General features: G+C 41.7%; 1 protein-coding gene across 14 annotated transcripts in view; it reads left to right on the top strand.

Moving 5' to 3' along the window:
• Positions 1–22,730, top strand: part of MAP7D2 (MAP7 domain containing 2) — a 219,649-nt gene that overhangs the window by 91,486 nt on the left and 105,433 nt on the right. The window contains exon 1 of one of the 14 annotated variants that reach the window (XM_089683918.1): positions 2,388–2,510. The exons of the other annotated variants lie outside the window; for them this stretch is intronic. The gene's annotated coding sequence lies outside the window, so the exon portion shown is untranslated. Of the gene's footprint in view, positions 1–2,387; positions 2,511–22,730 lie in introns of those variants that run through there. 14 annotated transcript variants of the gene reach the window in all.

Here is a 22,730-nt window from a genome sequence, read left to right as displayed (position 1 = left end):
TGGTGGGAAACTCACTTTAAGAATATACAGTCAGGGCCATAAATATTGGGACATCGACACAATTCTAACATTTTTGGCTCTATACACCACCACAATAGATTTGAAATGAAACGAACAAGATGTGCTTTAACTGCAGACTGTCAGCTTTAATTTGAGGGTATTTACATCCAAATCAGGTGAACAGTGTAGGAATTAGAACAGTTTGCATATGTGCCTCCCACTTGTTAAGGGGCCAAAAGTAATGGGACAGAATAATAATCATAAATCAAACTTTCACTTTTTAATACTTGGTTGCAAATCCTTTGCAGTCAATTACAGCCTGAAGTCTGGAACGCATAGACATCACCAGACGCTGGGTTTCATCCCTGGTGATGCTCTGCCAGGCCTCTACTGCAACTGTCTTCAGTTCCTGCTTGTTCTTGGGGCATTTTCCCTCCAGTTTTGTCTTCAGCAAGTGAAATGCATGCTCAATCGGATTCAGGTCAGGTGATTGACTTGGCCATTGCATAACATTCCACTTCTTTCCCTTAAACTCTTTGGTTGCTTTTGCAGTATGCTTTGGGTCATTGTCCATCTGCACTGTGAAGCGGCGTCCAATGAGTTCTGAAGCATTTGGCTGAATATATCTTTTTGTTCTATTGCCTACCTGACATACTCAGGCAAACACATTTCTTAAAGTCCAGCATTATTCCGGTCATCCATGTTTCCCTTGAAACTTGCTTATTGAACCGGACAGGGTTACTGTTGTTAATTTGTTCTTGACTTATTTTGTTCCAAATCATATTAGGCTGTACTGAGTAGGCCAATGAAAGCCGCAATCTATCAGGGTGTTTCTCCTGTCTGTATGAGTCTGTGCTCTGTTGTCTTTTTTTTTTTTCCATGTGGGCCAAGTGCCCCGACTATATTGGTTGATATTAGTGTTACTCTGAAAAGTTCAATAAAAATATTCTGTAAAAAACTGTACTCAGATCAGCAAATATTGTCTAAATAGAGGAGGCAGGTGTATTTTCTTTTATCTTGATGTGCTTTTTTTTTATTTCTTTCAAATATGTGCAGTATTCCATTGTGAAACTTATCTTTGTGCTGGAGCTTCCTGTAATACAGACCAGTCACTGCTTCTCTTTCCTTGTGCAGGGTGACTGGTCTTGTAGTGGGTGCACCCTGCTGGGTCCCTCCCACAGCGCTGCTTCCTGCGCAGGCTATGTGTAACGATGATGTCACTGCTACTTTTACAGGGCAATATCTGTGTTTGCAAAGGCATTTGGTGCACACAAAGTGGATTTTATATCCTGTGTGGTACTTGAGGAGTATACAGTATTTAAATAAAATATTTTTGTGCTCAGAGTTCAGCTTTAAGCAACTTAAATATTTGGTTAGGGTTTACATCTACTTTACAGTTTCTACTCTTAGGAAAGGCTCTGGTACTTTTAGGCTACGTTCACACTAGTTTTTCAGCAGGCGTCAGACAGGCGTTTTTAATGCTTCCCAAATTCTGCACATGGCAGCACACAGTGCTGTTCACACTGAAGCGTTAGCGTTGCGTCGCGGCAAATGGACGCCTAATGTCGAGTCAGGAGTTGAAGCCTCCCATTCAGGTCTATGGTGCCGCTCCTCAAATGCCTGGCAGGCATTTGTGAGGCATTAAGAACATTTAACTTCATTATAGGCATTTGTGGTACGGTATAAACGCTTGGCAATCGCCTCAAAACCGCGCATAGGGCATTTGAGGAGCGTCCACAACGATTCTCTAATGCCTGTCAAACGCTATAGGGGCATTTGGCAAAATTAGAAATAAGTCAAGTGTGAACAAGCCCTTAAAGTGTTGCCTACTTATCACCGTGTCCAGTGAAAGTGTCTTGTGTTTGCCATGTGATTAAAATGCCTGGACATTTGGTAACATGATCCATGCTGAATGGAATGATCAGAATCTAGTTGATCCACTGCTCAAAAGAAGTCATGACCAAATGCTTGGGTCTGAGTAGTAAACCTTGGTACTCCAGCTGTTGAGGAACTACAAGTCCCATGAGGCATTGCAAGACTCATACAGCCATAGGCTTGATTGGCATAATGGGATTTGTAGTTCCATGAAGTCGGCAGTGCTGGTGTTGCCTACCCCTGGCTTAGGTTTTTCACCATATGACTAGCAGCTCTTCTATTGCCATTAATTTATTCATCACAGCAAGACTGTTACCATAGCTTTGTTACCATTCGAATGTTAAATGCTTGAGCAGTAGCAAGGCAATATAAAAGCAGCCACAGATTTGGCAACGTGTGTAGAAGGTGGCTAGCTGTACATCGTTTGTCATACTTTCCCTTTAACTGTCTGGCAGGCAGCAGACATGTTTGAATGAGGTTAGCATTTGCTCAACTGGTTTCCAAGGTGACTGTAGAAGATGGGTTAGGGCATGCAGCGCCAATAGCAGAGGAGAGCAGAATTGTTAAGCCTCCCATTTTAGTCTACGTTTTCAAATTCCTTTTGTGCCGAAGGTAGGAAAACATTACTCCATGAGGTGAGTCTTCTGCTTGTATATTTAACTGTGTTTTTTCCTGTTTGTTTGATCAACATGCAGGTATGTATGTTAGAAACCTACATGGGAAGACTGGAATGTGCAGAATTTTATCAGACCGCAACGCATATTTCCTCTGTTCTCTTCAGACGGCTGGTGGTATTTGTTGTTTGTGAGCTTTGTCTAATGGTATACTGTATGACTGTCCTAAAATGTCACTTTATTTAATGAGTGTTTGAAAATGGCAAAAATCTGTACAAGTGATCTACACTATTCATTCCTCCTCCAGGTGTGTGTAGTAAGTTTACATACCTGAAAGTAAATGGACGCTGTACTGGCGTGTGAACTATGCATTACTTTGTGCTATAAAATCATTGCTGTGCTTGAAAATATTCACCTTAAAACTAATTAATACACGTCACCATCCAACTGCACATTCTGCTTTTTTTTTTTCTTTCTTTTATTATGCCTTTTATTACATATTTTGGATACAATAAGAACATCAAATACACACACACGACTGAAAAACTAAAAACACACTTCACCCGTACATCCCAATTGCATCATATCATATCATATTATCCCCTACCCCCCCCCCTTCCCTAATCCACACCCGATCCTAATCTCTGATCTTTCTCATAATTATCAATCTATGTCTGTTAGTGGTGCACTGAAATGAAAATTCTGGTGCCGAAAACAAAAATTCAAAATGCACTTGGCCAAAAACCGAAATACGCAGTTCTTAAAAATGAATATATATTTTTTTGGGAAAAAAATACTTTGATTAAAAAAAACAAAAAAAACAATCTATACCCCAACTTTTTTGTAAAATATGAAAGAGGATGTAAATAGATACCCAACATGTCACGCTTTAAAATTGCGCACGCTCATGGAATGGCATGAAACTGCGGTACTTTAAAAATCTCCATGGGTGATGCTTTAAACATTTCCACAGGTTAGTAGTGTAAAGTTAGAGGAGGTCTAGTGCGAGAAGTATTGTTCTTGCTCTGACGTTCGTGGCTATACCTCACGTGTGGTTTGAACATCGCTACATATGTGGGCATGGCCTACGTATGCGTTCACTACTACGTGCGAGCACAGGGGCATTTTTTTAATTTTTTTTTTTTTGTGTGTGGTTTTTTGTTTTGGGTTTCTTTTTTGTGGACTGTCCCCTTTTTTTAAAAAAAAAAAAAATTTTAATCACTTTTATTCTTATTACAAGGAATGCATGCATCCCTTGTGATAGAAATAATTAGTGACAGGTTCTCTTTATAAGAGCCCACATCAATAAGACCCCACATCTCTCCTCTGCAATGTAAAGCATTAGATCAAAAAAAGCATTGATCTAGTACAGGGGTGTCAAAGTGGCGGCCCTCCAGCTGTTGCGAAACTACAAGTCCCATCATGCCTCAGCCTTTAGGAGTCATTCTTGTAACTGTCAATCTTGCAATGCCTCATGGACTTGTAGTTTGGCAACAGTTGGAGGGCCGTCAGTTTGACACCTGTGATCTACTGCTTTAAAAAAAAAAAAAAAAAAAAAAGAGACCGGAAGTGGCATCGCTCCCGTCCAAGGGCATAGAGATGAGTGGAGGCCATCTTTTTTTCACTAATTTCTATGCTCAGTGCCGGGATCGTTCAGTGCTTTCTCAGGTAAGGCTGAGAAATACTGAGCGGCGGGTTTTTTTTGGCACCTGTATTAATGCTTTTTTTTTCTGCTGACAGCTGAAAGGGGTGTTTTTGGCCGAAACGTTTCGGCCACCGAAATTTTGGTGCATCCCTAATATCTGTATTCATTTTTCTCCTATCCCCTTTTCTCTGTCAGACACTCCTTTAAAACTCCCCCCATTACTCTTCCACTTATATTCTGACCAATTCCAAATATCTTTTAGTTGCTTTAAAAACCAACCACTCCACATTTTCCTAAATTGTTCAATTTTATCCTCAATATGACACAACTCCTCCATCCTTTTAGATGTTTTCTACTCCTGTTTATCCAGTCATTCAAGCTTGGTGGGTCAGGGGCGAGTCAAAATTTGGGAATCGGGCCCTTCGCTGTACTATCTAGATGGTATAATACTCTTTTCTTATGATGTTTTACCAAAGGTTCAACATTTATAAAATAAACAAGTCCACAGATCTCTGTACGGTAATCCCACGTATTTCCTGGAGACGTTGTAATACTCCCGCCCAGTATTCTTGTATCTTTGGGCATTCCCACCAAATGTGTGCCATCGTGCCCTTTTCCCCACAACCTCTCCAACATAAAGGGGAAATATCTACTTGTTTATGTGCTTTACTCTGTATGATGTAGCCATACATTTATAGTTCATTTCTACCGTGCTCATGTTTGTTACCTCGTGCTGCACAATCTGCTTTAAACTCACTATAGGCATTATACACTCTGTTCCAAATTATTATGCAAATAATATTTTTCTCATTTACTTAAACAATTGATGTAAATAACAGGCAGCATAATTCTCATGTTATCAACTATTAAGAGTACAATTCAAATTTTATTGTACCAGGGAAGAAAGTAGTCAGTCATAAACCCCACATACTTTGCAGAGGTTATCTTTACACCTTCGGGGACCCTAAAGGGGCCGACCAGCTCTGTTCCCATGATTCCAGCCCAAAACATGACTCCACCACCGCCTTGCTGACGTTGCAGCCTTGTTGGAACAGGGTGGCCGTCCACCAACCATCCACTACTCCATCCATCTGGACCACCCAGGGTTGCGCGGCACTCATCAGTGAACAGGACTGTTTGAAAATTAGTCTTCATGTATTTTTCTGCCCAATGCAGCTGTTTCTGCTTGTGAGCATTGGTTAGTGGTGGCCGAATAGAAAGTTTATGCACAGTTGCAAGACTCTGGAGGACTCTACACCTTGATGTCCGTGGGACTCCAGAGGCACCAGCAGCTTCAAATATCTGTTTGCTGCTATGTAATGGTATTTTAGCAGCTGCTCTCTTGATCCGATGCATGGATCTGGCAGAAATCTTCCTCAATGTGCCTTTATCTGCACGAACCCATCTGTCCTCTGAATCAGCCACAAATCTCTTAATAGTGAGATGATCACGCTTATGTTTTCATGAAATATCTAATATTTTCATACCTCGTCCAAGGCATTGAACTATTTCACTCTTTTTGGCAGCAGAGAGATCCTTTTTCTTCCCCATATTGCTTGAAAATGGTGCTCTGCTTAATAATGTGGAACCCTCCTTTTTAGTAGTTTTTCCTTAAATTGGGCTCACCGGCCAATCTAAATATCACAGGTGTCCCAGATTGTTTTCAGTGATCAAAAGAGCCCTGACACACAATGCCATCCATGAGTTAAACTGCAAAACAAAATATTTAATCTTTGTGACACTTAAATAGAATTTGCATAATAATTTGGAACAGGGTGTAATCTGTACAGTATCCTTCAGATCTTCCAGCTATGTAGTTCAATAGCTTGGCAGATTGGCTGCAAATTGAATAGATTGGATATCTTCCATAGTTCAGGTAGGGGTATAGTAACACTTGTATACCCAACAACAATCACATGCAAGAAACCCAGTTCCCATCAGTTATCTGCGGGAGGCAGCCCCATCGAAAGCTGCCCCCTCCCGTAGTTAATCATAGCCGCTCACATGTGATTACTCATTCAGTGATCGCCTGCCAGTGATCAGCCCAGGACACATGCTGTCTGCACCCAGGGCCGATCATTCGTAAGTGATCACTGCATGAATGAGTACATATGAGCTGCTGCGATTTAACTATGGCAGCTTCTCATAGCTTTCAATGGGGCTGCCTCCTACAACCAATCGCCAGAAACCCCCACTGGGGTCCTCGCATGTAATCGTTGTTGGGCAAAGTTGCAAGTGTAAATGTACCCTAAATCTAAAGGAATGGAAACAAAAGGAGGAATGTTTTGCTGTGTTCTAAATAAAATCGCTTGGTTTTATAGTATGTAAAGTACATTGCTGGGGAGTTCGCTTTGTTCTAATCTATAGGGGATTGTACAATCCCGTGGTCCTGTGTTGATATCTTGGCCACATCAACACTTGGGCAAGTCCGTAGCCAGATGATTTTGAGGTTTGCTGTGCAACTTGAAGCACAGGAGCAGAAACACATGTTTATTACCCCCCAGTCTTTTAATGGGAGCATTTGAAAAAAATGGGCTTCCAGTGAAGTCTATAGGGCCAAAAATTTGTGATTTTGTCTTAACACCCCGGTCACATTGGGTGCAACTTGGCATGTGATTTGCATGCCATGCGACTTGCAAATCTTATGCCAAGTCGCACCCTATTGTCCTCAATTATAGCGGTCAAATCGGTGCTGTTCCGACTTGGTTGGAGCCTCACCAATTTCTAAAGTAGTACATGTACTACTTTTTGGTTCAATTTGCATAGACACCTGTGTCAAATGTCTTACAAATCGCACCTGAAATCAGCATGTTCCCCAACTTTTGAAATCATGCTACTTCACTGTAAGTCGCACAATTTCAAAGTTGGACTTGATGTGACCAGGGGGTAAAGGTCATGTACGTTTTTTAAACTTTACACAAGTGGCACAACTTTTATATTGTAAAGCGCTGAGCAAACTGGCACTATATAAATCCTGTATAACAATGTGTGTACGGGCTCATTGAGAATGAGATTTTTCATCATTGGTGTTTTGGGAAACGTGCAACAAAATGCTAAGATATGAATGGTGGCTAGGATCATCATAGAGATTATCAAATTTGCTAAATATAAGCACACTAGAAAAATATGTATTCGTCTTGTGTGAAAACTTGTAAATGCCATTATTTTAATTGTGAAATTAGTTTTATTTGAATATGAGTAAACTGAGAGAAATCTTGTACCCTCTGTAGTGTTTAAAAGAGAAGTGCGGGATCTAAAAAAAAAACCCAAACATTTCTATTCGCGTAGATGACTGCAGTACTGATCCAAGCTGCAGCTGTCACCCAGTGACTCTACACTGAGAATTGAGCGATCAAAGACTGCAATTACTCAGTTCTTTGGTCTGCTCTAGACAGAAAGTGGTGACTGTCAGTCACCGTTCTGCCCCTTCAGTGCTCACTTTGGAAGTGGTGGGAGCGGCTGAATAAGGATCTGAATGGCGTGCTGATGGCAGGTATTAGGCATCTGGGCGGATCCTGACATTGTTGTCAGGATCCGTGAAGAGCCTGGGCCAGCTCTATGACATCGACCAACAGCGTACTTTATCCCTCTGTCAGCTGAATCTGGATCACAGAAATGCAGAACTATGTGCACTCTTATGATCCACAGGAGAAGTATGGCCAAAAGAGCTTTGGCCATACTTCTTTAAACAAAGTCTGTACATTGGCAGCGTTGCAGCTGTCATTGCTGTTCTCTTCTGAATAGTGGCTTCATTACTTTATCAGTCACTGATCACAAACTGGTATGTTATTCAGGAGTTCTCATCTCTTTGTTTGTTCTGATCAATGGCTCCGTATTGAGGTAGCATACCATGCCAATACTTCCAGAAACCAGATGATAATAGCAGCATCCATGTTCTCTCATTACAGTTCTTCATTTCAACAGTTCGGCTGAATTTACACCACTGCATCGCAGTACCATGTGGCACGCTACGCGCATTGGTGTGCTGTTGTGCCATTTATTCTGAATGGCACCCCATCGCACCTTTCTGAGGCACGTGCAGTGAGCATACCTCAACATACAGTAACACACTATCGTCTGTTGTAGAGAGCTGTGTTGCTGAAAATTAAGAACTTTTTTGTGCATTTTGGTTTGTTAGCCAACTAATTCAAGTGAATGTGGTGCATTAGCTGGCTAATATAAAATGAGTGTGTTAATGCATGACATAACAATATAAATGGGGGTCCTCTATTTCCCCCTTAAAGTGAATCTATCATCCATTCTGAATTTCTGGAACTAAAATTGATGCCTACTATTGCCTCACTTGTATAGAAAACCCTCTTTAATGCCTTTTCTGATGGGTTTTTAGTTTGAAGTGAAGCATCGACTTCTGGACTAAACCCTCTGACCCATTGTTATTGCACAGGACATGATGGGTGAAAAGTAGTTACAAGAACTGTAGTTGGCCGTAGTGACCTCCATAGTAGCATGCACATCACAAAGCCCACCAGTTCTAACCGAACAAGAGAAAATCAGTACATTCTGCTTTGTTGGTGATTATATTCAGACAGTGCTGCACCCATGGCTTTCAGAATATCCAAACAGCGACTTGAGCTGTTCAGCCAATAATTTTTCCACCTTCTCAGTCGACATTTGTGCAGCAGAGTGGTGCGAAAAGGCCACCCATGGTTAGGACTTTCAGCAAGGATTGTCAAACTTAAGCTGCATGTGGCTAGTTGAACACCATAGCATCAAGCAGCTCTATGGAGGCAAATATGGTTAACCAGAATATTTTTTTTTTCTACACATGTTCACTGTGTGCAGGAAAACTTGTAAATGATCCTGCATGCCAGTAGAAAGGAAAGCGCATTTTTTTATTTTCCCCCAGCTGCAGCAGAGAGCGAGTGCAGACCTGTCAGTGCTTTATTTGCTGTCTGGAGGGGAGATCAGTAGCTAGGCAAGACTACAAATTATACCTAGCTGAAATAATTACATTGTTATTGGCTTAACCTTTTTTTTGTTTTTTCTGATTTGGGCTTGAGCAGAGAATACATGTAACTAAGCCCCTATTCACGCTTGAACATCTTGTTGCTAGTTTTCCTGGTCCTGATCACATTCAACATGAACAATATCATTCTGTGTAATTGTCACTTTTCACATTTGTTGCCTTAAATTCTATGCCCTGCACTCAACAAAATTTGTCTGCTTGTCTATCCTTTTTTTTTTTTTTTGTAACAATCGGTTTTGACCCCATAAACTTTAATTGGAGCATCTTTTATAAATTCACTATACTTGTGTTTTAACGCTTGACAAATTTCTCCTTTTTAGAACTGCTCTCCTCTTGCCCACCCCGGGATGCAAATTCTTGAAGCCTGATACACGCTCAAAAATACTCCTAATACACGTGGAAAAAAAATGTTTCTAAAGCACCAGGAATACACACTGCTCCGGGGTAGATGCAAGTTTGGCCAGTTGTACATAGGTCATCTAACTGCTGTGACTAGAATGCTGGTATTTTGCATTTCATACGTTTGCTTCTGAATGCTTAGGACCCCAAATACGAGTATCATTTAGTACAACGGTCAACCCTACAGCATATTTCAGCCTGCCACGCTGGACTCCAATCACAGCAGCTAGACTCTGTGCAAAGTGCATAATTGTTACTATACACGTTTCACGCAGGTTTGAAACTAAACTGGGCTTCAAAGAATCCAACTTAGTAGCCATACCTTTAGGATTGTGACACTCAGGCTTTTATAGTGGAACTCCAGCTCTAATCTGATCTGTCAGGCTTTTATTTGTTTGCGCCTGAGGGTATTTCAGTCCGCTTTCTGCTCCTATGGGATCATAAGATGGGGAAAATTTCCAACAGACACAGAAAACATGAGTGACACCCCTACATACTGAGGCAGTGCAGCTCTGGTGCACATGCTTTGCAGCATGTAACATGTGTGAACGCACTGCTGTGCGTTGTTTTGCTGCATCAAAAAACTACAAGTTGCATTCCTCATTAACAGGATTTCCCCAAGTCACCATGATGGTATGACCAGAGAGATCTTTCACCTATAGGGGACAGGACTGGCAAAAGTATTAAATCCCAGTGTCTTCTGCAAGACCCCAGTGCATAATAAAGATGAGACTGCCCCCTATGTGATGAAAAAAAAAAAAATTTAAGTAAAAGAAAAAAAATGTATTGTAAAAAATGAAAGTTACACCCAAGCACATAACCCCCCCTGGAAAAAAAAATTGCAGGTCCCCCTACCCCCATATATAAGCATGTTAAAGCACACACTGCAGCACCTACACATGAAAAGGTTGATTTGCAGTACACGTTGCATATCACCGTGCACGCCAGATTGAGAGCAGTAATTCTAGAACCAGACCTTCTCCGTAATGCTAAAATGATGACCTAAAAGGGGCTTTAAAAGTGTTGCCTATAAAAAATACAGGGTACTGAAGTTCATCTCCATTTCACAAGCACGCACAAATTTAAAGTTTGACAAGTTGGATATCTATTTACTCGGTGCAGCCTCATCTTTTATATTTTACAAAAAAATAGGGTAATTTATTGCTTTTTTTTGTGACCTAAAATTAACTTGTATTTTTTACTGAAATTTTGCAGTAATATCATGTGACATAAAAAATTGGAACTACCACTATTTTATTCTCTAGGGTATCTGCTTTCAGAAAATATATCCTGTTTGGGGGTTTTGTGTAATCTTCAGGCCTAAAATGATTTTTTTAAATGCAAAAGCGGCTCTGTCAGCGAAAGGGATAAAGGGTAAGCCTGATGCTCACCTTCCCTGATGAGCACCCAATCTGTGCTCATTACACTGCAAGGTCTCTCCTTCCTGCTAGTTCCTGGGTGTGGTGCTGGAGACAGGGAGGGGAGGAGGAGGTAAACAGCACACGTTTAAGTCGCCATAAAGCCCTTTTTGTTTTTAAAAGCCCCGGACAGTCCCCAAATCACCTTCGATTTTTAAATATGGTTTTGGTTAAAATGTATTAATTTTTTATCTGGACAAGTAGATTGTCATGAGGGACAAGCAGATTGGGACACCGATTTTAGTCCCTGGACAAGTAGTTTTTTTTTCAAAAATTTCCACACCCCTGGGCTTGTCTAAAATGTTGTACAGCAAACTTTAAATGCTTCAGCATGCTTTTTCTTCAGCAATGGAGTCTTGCGTGGTGAGTGTGCATACAGGCCATGACGCTTGAGTTCATTACTTCTTGTTTTTTTTTAAACAATTGTACCTGCTAATTCCAGGTCTTTCTGAAGCTCTCCATGAGTGGTCCTTGGCTCTTGGACCTTCTGATAATAATTTTCACTCGTCCTGTCATAAATCTTGTGAGGAGCACCTGGTCATGGCCGGTTTATGGTAAAATTATGTTCTTTCCACTTCTGGATTATGGCCCCAACAGTGCTCACTGGAACATTCAGAAAGGTAGAAATCCTTCTATAATCTTCTGCCATTAGTATGTTTTGCAACAATAAGGTTGCAAAGGTCTTGAGAGAGCGCTTTGCTTTTACCCATCATGAGATGTTTTTTGTGTGATGCCTTGGTAGTGACACCTTTTTACAGGCCATCAGTTGAGCCTGAACCAGCTGATATTAATTTACAATGACAAGGGGCAGGATTGCTTTCTAATTACTGATAGATTTCAGCTGGTGTCTGGGCTTTCCATGCCTTTTTGCACCTCCCTTTTGTTCATTACTTTTTCCCTGTGTCGTTCCATTTTATTACACACAACTAAGTGTTTGAACTTATTTGTTTTGGTTTCTTTGTATGTATGGTTTGCATGGGTTGTTACAAACACATGGCGGCAATTTCATGTCAATAGCTCAGTTAGTAAAATAATTGTAGGACATGTCACCATTTTTCTCATTAAATATATTTTTATCTAGAATATTTATTTAACAAAATAAAATAACAGGGATACTTTAGTTCAGTCCTTCTCAACCAGGGTTCCTCCAGATAGTGCTATCTGCCTGGTGATTTCATACCCAACAGCACTCCTCAGTGACAGTGATACTCTCTAAGGTAACTAATCACTGGCAGCAGTTATCTTTTTAGCTGTCTTTAAGGGGGCATTCTTTCCCTTGACCATCAGTGCAAGGAATCTTTTTCTAGTGATCACCAATGCAGGAATATTCTTCTTGTTGCCCCCCAATGTAGCAGGGCAGCCATCCTTTTTGAATACCAATGTAAAGGGGTAATCCTGTCACTGATCACCTATGTAAGGGAGTACGCTGTCAACCAATAAGGGTGTAATCTATCACTGACCATCAGTGCTTTTTTAAAAATCTATTTTCTGTCCATTGTTATTTATTTCATGGTCAACCTCCCTGGATTTCAGATCTGCCAGGTACAGCACAATTTGTTTTCTTTAATTATTATAGCGACAACTTCTTGATCATACTAAAGTGTAGTGAGCTGTAGATAAAATAATTTTTAGCAGGGTTTCTGTGAAACCTGATAATGTTCAAGGGTTCCTCCATGGTTGAGAAACTGTTTTAGTTATTTGTTATGATTATGCGAATGGGTTGGGAATTTCAGAGTTCAGGTATTAAATCCAAATGTGATTAAAAAAAATAAAAAACATGCTTCAAACACAGAAGTGCATCCTTCCACCACCAGATTCTGCTCACCTCCAGAAGTGTGACCTCACATAATGCTATGTTTTAGTCTAACTGCACTTTTGGTCCTAAAGTGGACTTTGAATATCAACTTGATGAATTATCAGCTGTAATTCCCACCTCGTTTGGGATGTTGATCTCACCACCAATTTACTGTAATAAGTTAAAGCTCAGTTCAAGCCTCTTTGCAAGCAAGAAATTTTGGACTTTTTGCACAATCTTTTCTGATGCATGACACCAGTGAACATTAGTGGGAGAGGATTGCCAACTCCTTAGGTAGAACACCGCAGGTCTTGGTGTGTGCCGCTGTCACGGGGAGGTCACACTGCTGGAGGTGAGCAGACATCTGGTGGTGGAAGGATGCACTTTTGTGTTTGAAACACTTGGTGATTATAGAAGGAAAGGAGCATTATTAAGAGAACTTTTTTTTTTTTATCACAATTTGGTTTGTTCATAGAAGCGCGCAATATTTATTGTTTTAAGAGTTCAGGTATTAGCTTTGATTATGCTTATGGGTTGGGAATATCTGGGGTTCAGAGCAGCAAAGAGTTTGGGTACAGTTAAAGCTGCCTGAGATAGGCTAGGGATATCCTCCAATAGCCCATCTTTTATTGTCAGATTATATTGGACCTGGAGGGACGGCTTGTCAGAGTGTGAACAGACCTAGAAGTAGAGCTATAGATCTAGCAAAATAATGCTCAGTCAATATACTCTATTTAGCAAGGTTGCCAACCCTCCACAGCTTGTTTTTTTTTTTTTAAAAAAAGATAAATTTACTATAAGAGTACATTTTTTTTTTTTTCCCTTACTGACAACCTGAAGTGACGCATAAACTTCTATTGGAAACTGAGAGAATTGATGTTTAAAGTATATGTAAACATTACCAATGCCTGTAACTAGTAACCTGTCTTTACAATGAAGAAAGTCAAAAACCGCATGAAAAATGTGAGCATGACTAGAATTATGAAAGACCCGGGGAACAGGTTGCGGCTAACAGTGGGAGTGGCTTAAAAAGAGGGATGATTAAACCGAATATGAGCCCAGTATAACATTTTATTTTTATATTTTTAAGCTCAATATTGGTATATGCAGAATTATTTGAAATTTAATTTTTTTTTCTATGGGAGAAATGAAGTCAAAAGCACAGTATTTGGTAAGATAAAAATAGGGTTATATGTAAATGTTTTATTTTAATCCAACAATATCTGGATCACACTGAATGCTGCTTTGAAATTGCACGTCACTTGAAGTAGCACGATTTTAAATCCGCTGGTCAGTGTGATGTCATGTGCAGCTTGGCTGACATCTGTGCAACTTCATACGCAGATGTCTATGCAAATCTCACATGAAATCGACAAAAATACTGCAGGAACCTTTTTTTCAAAATCGGTGCCACACCACAAAGTTAGTCTCACCAATTTTCAGTGGTTCCATAGGTACAAATAGGGTGCAACATGTCTTGTGATTTGGATCTCTCAGATCTCATGAGTCTGCCACATTCAGCCCTGGTTCACACCAGTGCAACTTGAGTAATGACTACTATATCATCTGGTACCACAGAAGGGAAAATATACAGTGCCTTGAAAAAATATTCATAACCCTTTGAAATTTTCCAAATTTTTTCATGTTACAACCAAAAATGTAAATTTATTGGGATTTTATGTTGTAGGCCAACACAAAATAACACATAATTGTGACATGAAAGGAAAATGATAAATGGTTTTCAAAATTTTTTACAAATAAATATCTGAAAAGTGTGGCATGCATTTGTGTTCAGCCTCCTTTACTCTGATACCCCTAACTAAAATCTAGTGGAACCAATTGCCTTCAGAAGTCACCTAATTAGTAAATTGAGTCCACCTGTGTGTAATTTTAATTTCAATGTAAATACAGCTGTTTTATTGGAGCCTTTAGATGTTTGTTAGAGAACATTGGTGAACAAATGGCATCATGAAGCCCAAGGAAAACACCAGACAGGTGAGGTATAAATCTGTGGAGAAGTTTAAAGCTGGGTTGGGATATTTTTTTTTTTTTTTATAACCTAAGCTTTGAACATCTCGCAGAGCACTGTTCAATCCATCATCTGAAAATGGGAAAGCATATGGCACAAGTGCAAACCTAAACTGAAAGGCCGGGCAAGGAGAGCATTAATCAGAGAAGCAGCCAAGAGGCCCATGGTAACTCTGGAGGAGCTGCAGAGATCCACAGCTCAGGTAGGAAAATCTGTCCACAGGACATCTATTAGTCATGCACTCCAGAAATCTGGCCTTTATGGAAGAGTGGCAAGAAGAAAGCCATTGTTGAAAGAGAGCCATAAAAAGTTCCTTTTGCAATTTGCGGGAAGCCATGTGGTGGACACCGCAAACATGTGGAAGAAGGTGTTCTGGTCAGATGAGACCAAAATTGAACTTTTTGGCCTAAAAGCAAAGCGCTGTGTGGCAGAAAACGAATCCTACACATCACCTTGAACATACCATCCCCACCGTGAAATATGGTGGTGGCAGCATCATGTTGTGGTGATGCTTTTCTTCTGTAGGGACAGGGAAGCTGTTCAGAGTTGATGGGAAGATGGATGGAGCCAAATACAGGGCAATCTTAGAAAACCTGTTAGAGTCTGCAAAAGATTTGAGACTGGGGGGAGGTTCACCTTCCAGCAGGACAACGACCCTAAACATACAGCCAGAGCTGCAATGGAAGTGTTTAGATCAAAGCATATTCATGCTAGTCCAGACCTAAATCCAATTGAGAATCCATGGCAAGACTTGAAAATAGCTGATCAGACGCTCTCCATCCAATCTGACAGAGCTTGAGCTATTTTCCAAAGAAGAATGGGCAAAAATTTCACTCTAGATGTGTAAAGGTGGTTCTACAAAGTATTGACTCGGGGGGCTGAATACAAATGCACGCCACACTTTTCAGATATGTTATTTGTAAAAAATTGAAAACCATTTATCATTTTCCTTCCACTTCACAATTATGTGCCACTTTGTGTTGGTCTATCACATAACATCCCAATAAAATAAATTTTCGTTTTTGGTTGTAACATGACAAAGTGTGGAAAATTTCAAGGGGTATGAATTCTTTTTCAAGGCACTGTGTATTATGAATTTTATGTTGGGCTAGACTTACCTTTTTTCCCATCCTATAATGCTGGTAATAATCATTATCCCAACAATCCCCTGCATACATGAAATATAAAAACAAGGGGCACTTGGCAATTAGTTGCTTTTCATTTTATTTTCCTATTGATACTTTTGTACCACATTTAACAGCATTTGTATGTTAACCACTGATCCTTAAATTTTCAGACTTGCAGCAAGACTCTCATACCTTCTGTAACAGCTGAGCTTGTAAGTGACTCTTGTTAGTTTGCTTGACCTCTCATGATCACAGATGGATACCAGGGCATGATGAACTTGTTTCTTTGAATTGCTGACATGAATAGGTTTTTTCTTTTGTTCTGCTTAATCGACTTTAAAAGGTCCACTATAAATCTGAATGGCTCTGATAACAGAATATGGTTATTGAAGAGAGTGTTGAAAGAAATAGAGACCCCTGTGCACATTTGAGAGTTCTTTCCCTGACCTGATGGCAATTCTTGTAAATGTGGTTTTAGTACAGCAGTATTCCATGAAATGTACATGGTGGCCTTGAAAGAATCTGTCAAGATTGAAATACGGGAGCTTGGCAGATTATATTTGAAGGGGCAAGCTTTAGGGCTATGAATCCAACCCTCATTTCACAGCTTGGTGAGAACAGAACCAGACTGCTATGTCGTCATTATTTGAGGCCTCCACAGATCAATTTTCCCAAACCCTCAGTATGGCAGCATCCTCCATTTGAGAACCATACATTTCCAAGGAAAATCTGCTGTAGGGTGAGTGACAAAGAAATGTGGCTATTATGGCCATCAAGGGCCCTGATGGTACATGTTTTTCAGTTTTCTGCATGTATTTGTAGACAAGTGGACTAGTTTGTAATGTAATCCTCCATATCCAGCTGTGTGGTAAAAGCGCCTACTAGATTACAGATTGGCTATCACTTAAATGGGTTGCTTCGTAATTGCCAGTCCCCCCCCCCCCTTTTTTTTTTTTTCTTGTTTTTATCTCGCCAATCAATTCTGAAAGTAAATTAAATTGTGTCCAGATTTTCAAAGGCTATTGATTGAAGGAAACCTATGAAATATGTGGATTTTTATTGCCCCTAGTTGTTGCGCTAATCAGGCTTTGGTACTTTGAAACAAGAGTGAATATCTATAGTTATGACTTTCTTTGCTCTATATTTGATGTTGGTGAGTGGCTCAAGGTACTGTAGTAACAGATAGATGGGTGACAGACATTTTTTATAAGAAGTAGAGCAGTGATGGCGAACCTTTTTGAGCCAGAGTGCCCAAACTGCAACCCAAAACCAACTTATTTCTTTCAAAGTGCCAACACTGCAATGAAACCTGAATATCGAGCTTTTGGTTTAGAAAAAACAACTCGTACAGTAGTGCAAACTAATTAACAGTACAGGGATGACCAGAGACTGCGGACACAGTACAGGGATGACCAGAGACTGCGGACACAGTACAGGGATGACCAGAGACTGCGGACACAGTACAGGGATGACCAGAGACTGCGGACACAGTACAGGGATGACCAGAGACTGCGGACAGTACAGGGATGACCAGAGACTGCGGACACAGTACAGGGATGACCAGAGACTGCGGACACAGTACAGGGATGCCCAGAGACTGCGGACACAGTACAGGGATGACCAGAGACTGCGGACACAGTACAGGAGATGACCAGAGACTGCGGACAGTACAGGGATGACCAGAGACTGCGGACAGTACAGGGATGACCAGAGACTGCGGACACAGTACAGGGATGACCAGAGACTGCAGACACAGTACAGTGATGACCAGAGACTGCAGACACAGTACAGGGATGACCAGAGACTGCAGACACAGTACAGTGATGACCAGAGACTGCGGACAGTACAGGGATGACCAGAGACTGCGGACACAGTACAGGGATGACCAGAGACTGCGGACACAGTACAGGAGATGACCAGAGACTGCGGACACAGTACAGGAGATGACCAGAGACTGCGGACACAGTACAGGAGATGACCAGAGACTGCGGACACAGTACAGGAGATGACCAGAGACTGCAGACACAGTACAGTGATGACCAGAGACTGCGGACACAGTACAGTGATGACCAGAGACTGCGGACACAGTACAGGGATGACCAGAGACTGCGGACACAGTACAGGAGATGACCAGAGACTGCGGACACAGTACAGGAGATGACCAGAGACTGCGGACACAGTACAGGAGATGACCAGAGACTGCGGACACAGTACAGGAGATGACCAGAGACTGCGGACACAGTACAGGAGATGACCAGAGACTGCAAACAGTACAGGAGATGACCAGAGACTGCGGACAGTACAGGGATGACCAGAGACTGCGGACAGTACAGGGATGACCAGAGACTGCGGACACAGTACAGGGATGACCAGAGACTGCGGACACAGTACAGGGATGACCAGAGACTGCAGACACAGTACAGGGATGACCAGAGACTGCAGACACAGTACAGGGATGACCAGAGACTGCAGACACAGTACAGGGATGACCAGAGACTGCAGACACAGTACAGGGATGACCAGAGACTGCAGACACAGTACAGGGATGACCAGAGACTGCAGACACAGTACAGGGATGACCAGAGACTGCAGACACAGTACAGGGATGACCAGAGACTGCGGACACAGTACAGGGATGACCAGAGACTGCGGACACAGTACAGGGATGACCAGAGACTGCGGACACAGTACAGGGATGACCAGAGACTGCGGACACAGTACAGGGATGACCAGAGACTGCGGACAGTACAGGGATGACCAGAGACTGCGGACAGTACAGGAGATGACCAGAGACTGCGGACAGTACAGGAGATGACCAGAGACTGCGGACAGTACAGGAGATGACCAGAGACTGCGGACACAGTACAGGAGATGACCAGAGACTGCGGACACAGTACAGGAGATGACCAGAGACTGCGAACAGTACAGGAGATGACCAGAGACTGCGGACAGTACAGGAGATGACCAGAGACTGCGGACAGTACAGGAGATGACCAGAGACTGCGGACACAGTACAGGGATGACCAGAGACTGCGGACAGTACAGGGATGACCAGTGACTGCGGACAGTACAGGGATGACCAGAGACTGCGGACAGTACAGGAGATGACCAGAGACTGCGGACATAGTACAGCAGTGGTTCTCAACCTTCCTAATGCCGTGACCCTTTAATACAGTTCCTCATGTTGTGGTGACCCCCAACCATAAAATTATTTACCCAGTAATTATAATTCATGAGTGTCGTTTTACTTCCAATACTACTGCTTTCAACACAGTAGCTGCTTTTACCAGAGTAGCTGCTTTCAACACAGCAGCTGCTTTCTACACAGTAGCTGCTCTTTACACATCGGAAATATGTGTTTTCTGATGGTCTTAGGGGACCCCTGTGAAAGGGTCGTTCGACCCCCAGGTTGAGAACCACTGTAGTACAGGGATGACCAGAGACTGCGGACATAGTACAGGGATGACCAGAGACTGCGGACAGTACAGGGATGACCAGAGACTGCGGACACAGTACAGGGATGACCAGAGACTGCGGACACAGTACAGGGATGACCAGAGACTGCGGACACAGTACAGGGATGACCAGAGACTGCGGACACAGTACAGGGATGACCAGAGACTGCGGACACAGTACAGGGATGACCAGAGACTGCGGACACAGTACAGGAGATGACCAGAGACTGCGGACACAGTACAGGGATGACCAGAGACTGCGGACAGCACAGGGATGACCAGAGACTGCGGACACAGTACAGGGATGACCAGAGACTGCGGACACAGTACAGGGATGACCAGAGACTGCGGACAGCACAGGGATGACCAGAGACTGCGGACACAGTACAGGGATGACCAGAGACTGCGGACAGCACAGGGATGACCAGAGACTGCGGACAGTACAGAGATGACTGCTGACCTTTGGGGAGGGAGGGGGAGCGGGTACCTGAATTTGACAGGTACCCGATCTTACTTCCGCAGAGTTTTTTTTATCTTACCTGTTCCTTTATCCAGCCGCGCGCTGTCTTTCCGGCTTCTGTAGTGTGGGCGCTCGTCGGACTGCCGGATGCCCAGTGCGCATGCGCGAGAAGCGCTGCGCTTTGTGATTGGTCCGGCGGCTTCTGGGATCTGTCATGTGTCCCAGGTACCGCCTTACCATTCACAAAGAGCACTGCTTCTTGTGCATGCGCACTTGGGACCCGGCTGCCACGCACACTACAGCCGGGAAGACAGCGCGCCGCTGGATTCTCCTGGCGTGCCCACAGATAAGGCTCGGCGTGCCGGCTGTGGCACGCGTGCCACGGGTTCGCCATCACTGAAGTAGAGCAATGGCATCCTACTTATTTGCTAGTTCTGGGATTTTGTTTTCTCCAGGAATTCAAGGAGTTCTTTGAATGAGGTGAAGATCATGATGTAACAATACTTCCTCTCCACCACATCCATTCAGAGAACTGCTTGTATTGAAATAGAAGGCATTTTATGTATGCTGGCAGTGCTGATCTAGCAGCAGTGTGTAGTGGGACTATAGCTTGCATAGAACCCGGAAGATCAACACTATTACTGTAATAGTGCAAAAAAGCGATTTCCAGCTTTAAAGGGTTCACCTTTTCAAAAGGTGTTGATGATGAGCTGTCAGTGCCCACACAGCCAGTGCAGCAGTCCAGGGATTTGAAGTATCTGTTGTTCTCCTTCTTTCTGCAGTGCTTGTGGGAAGATCAGAGCGATGCTGATTCTGATAAATCATAATCGCTCTGATTTAGAAAGAAGAGAAGGAATTTCAAATCCCTGGATCTACACCAACCAGGGGCGGACTTGACCATTTGGAAACTCGGGCACTGCCTGAGGGCCCGGGGTCAGTAGGGGGCCCCATGAGATGCCCCTGGTACCTTTTTTCATAGGCTTTTTTGAGTTTGGGCAAGAACACAGGGGCCCCATGATCCCCTATTGCCCGGGGACCCCATGAGTTGTCAGTCCGCCCCTGACACCAACTGTATTTGCAGTGACAGCTCATCACCCACAGGGGTAAGTACAGCGGGAAACAGAGGGTGTAAGGTGTTTACCTTTTTAGAAAAAATGAAAAAGGTGAACAGTTTAAGGTGGTTTTTAGTTTGTTGATGGGTAAGAATTGTCATTTATTCTGCCCCAACAAACTGCAGTAGCGTTACAATATAATATGTTGCGTATCCCCAAAATTGTTCCTGTGTAATTTTAAGGTCATGAAGTCCATAACAAGACATAATCTGCTATGGGTTAACGTCATTGAATGTTTAGCAAAATAGTTTTATAATTATTTTGCAGGTTTTATATAGCACCAACAGTTTGCACAGCACTTTACAAAATAAAGAGTGATGTTACTTTTACAATACAGTTCATAGGTTAGAGGGTCCCTATATTACAAGCTAGAGCAGCCTTTCTCAACCCTTTCAACACAGAGGAACCCTTGAAATAACTTTCTGTTATCAAGGAACCTCTGCTAAACAATACTATACCTATATCTCATGATACATTAGTGCGATTGGTCAGTGGGAAAAAAACGACCCCCTTATAGATGGCTATAAAGATCAATAGTGTCAGTGGGAAACCTAATCTAAAGAGACAAGGGAGTGATACAAAGGGTAGGAACTATGTGGGGATGAATTGATCCAAGAAAGTATGATAATAATATTAACCACCTGAGCTCCTGAAGGTTTTACCTTCTTCATTACCAGGGCATTTTTTTGCTATTCGGCTCTGCGCTACTATAGCTGGCAATTGCGTGGTCATGCAATGCTATACCCAAATGACATATTATATAATTTTTTTTTCACACAAATCTTTTCTTTTTGGTTTTATTTGAAAACCACTGGGTTTTTAAATTTTTATTATATAAATGAAAAAGATTGAAAATTTTGGAAAACAAAATTCACTTACTGCTATAAAATATATCCAATTAAAAAAAAAATGTAAAAATTCAGATCACTTACATGTGCGTGATCCGGCACGGGGGGGCTGCTTTGCTGCAGTATATATACAATAGGCACAGGAAAGTAAAGATCATAAAATATGCCTACAATTCTTCCATTATATGATGTTATGGTGGTGTTCATTAAACTTACTCTGATAGTCATAGCATAACATACTATGCCTTATATATTGATGTATATAAAAAATCCCCCTGCACTTATATGGAGTATATTGAATAGTATATATTATTATAAAGCAGCTCACACTCAAAACTGAACCTTAAACAGTGAAATAACTAATAAATAATATAATGCAGTGCTAAATAATATTAAAAAAAAAAATTATATATAATTAAAGTGCAACAATGTGCGCCAATATGTGGTGCCAAACCTATGTGATCTCAGGTCCTGCTGAATTATCAGAACTATAAATAGATACAAAAACCCCTCAACAAATTCATAAATAAACCACACATTAAAGTGATAAGTGCAAAAATGTGACCAAATAGTGTGTGTATATATATCAAATATACACATATATTTCACTCTGCAAATAAATACAAATATGTGCAATAAAAATTATAATATAAATCTATCAACCCCTTACACAAAATATATGCCACACTTAAAGTGATAAGTGCAAAATTGTGACCAAAAAAAAATAAAAATGTATATTTATATATAGCTCGCATACCCTTGTTTTGTGTGAGGGGAGAGGTGTGTCACTTCTGATTAAATAATGCCACCTCTAGCTGCACCCGTTTTATGACTGTAGTCTGTGTCTGGTGTGTTTTTATTTTTTCTCAAACACCACACACCAGACACAGACTACAGTCATAAAACGGGTGCAGCTAGAGGTGGCATTATTTAATCAGAAGTGACACACCTCTCCCCTCACACAAA

The sequence above is a fragment of the Staurois parvus genome, unplaced genomic scaffold (genome assembly GCF_062004578.1).
Source record: "Staurois parvus isolate SC_StPar_1 unplaced genomic scaffold, SC_StPar_1.0 ptg000327l, whole genome shotgun sequence".
NCBI classification, from domain to species: Eukaryota; Metazoa; Chordata; class Amphibia; order Anura; family Ranidae; genus Staurois; species Staurois parvus.
This window is presented reverse-complemented; position numbering and strand designations above follow the sequence as displayed.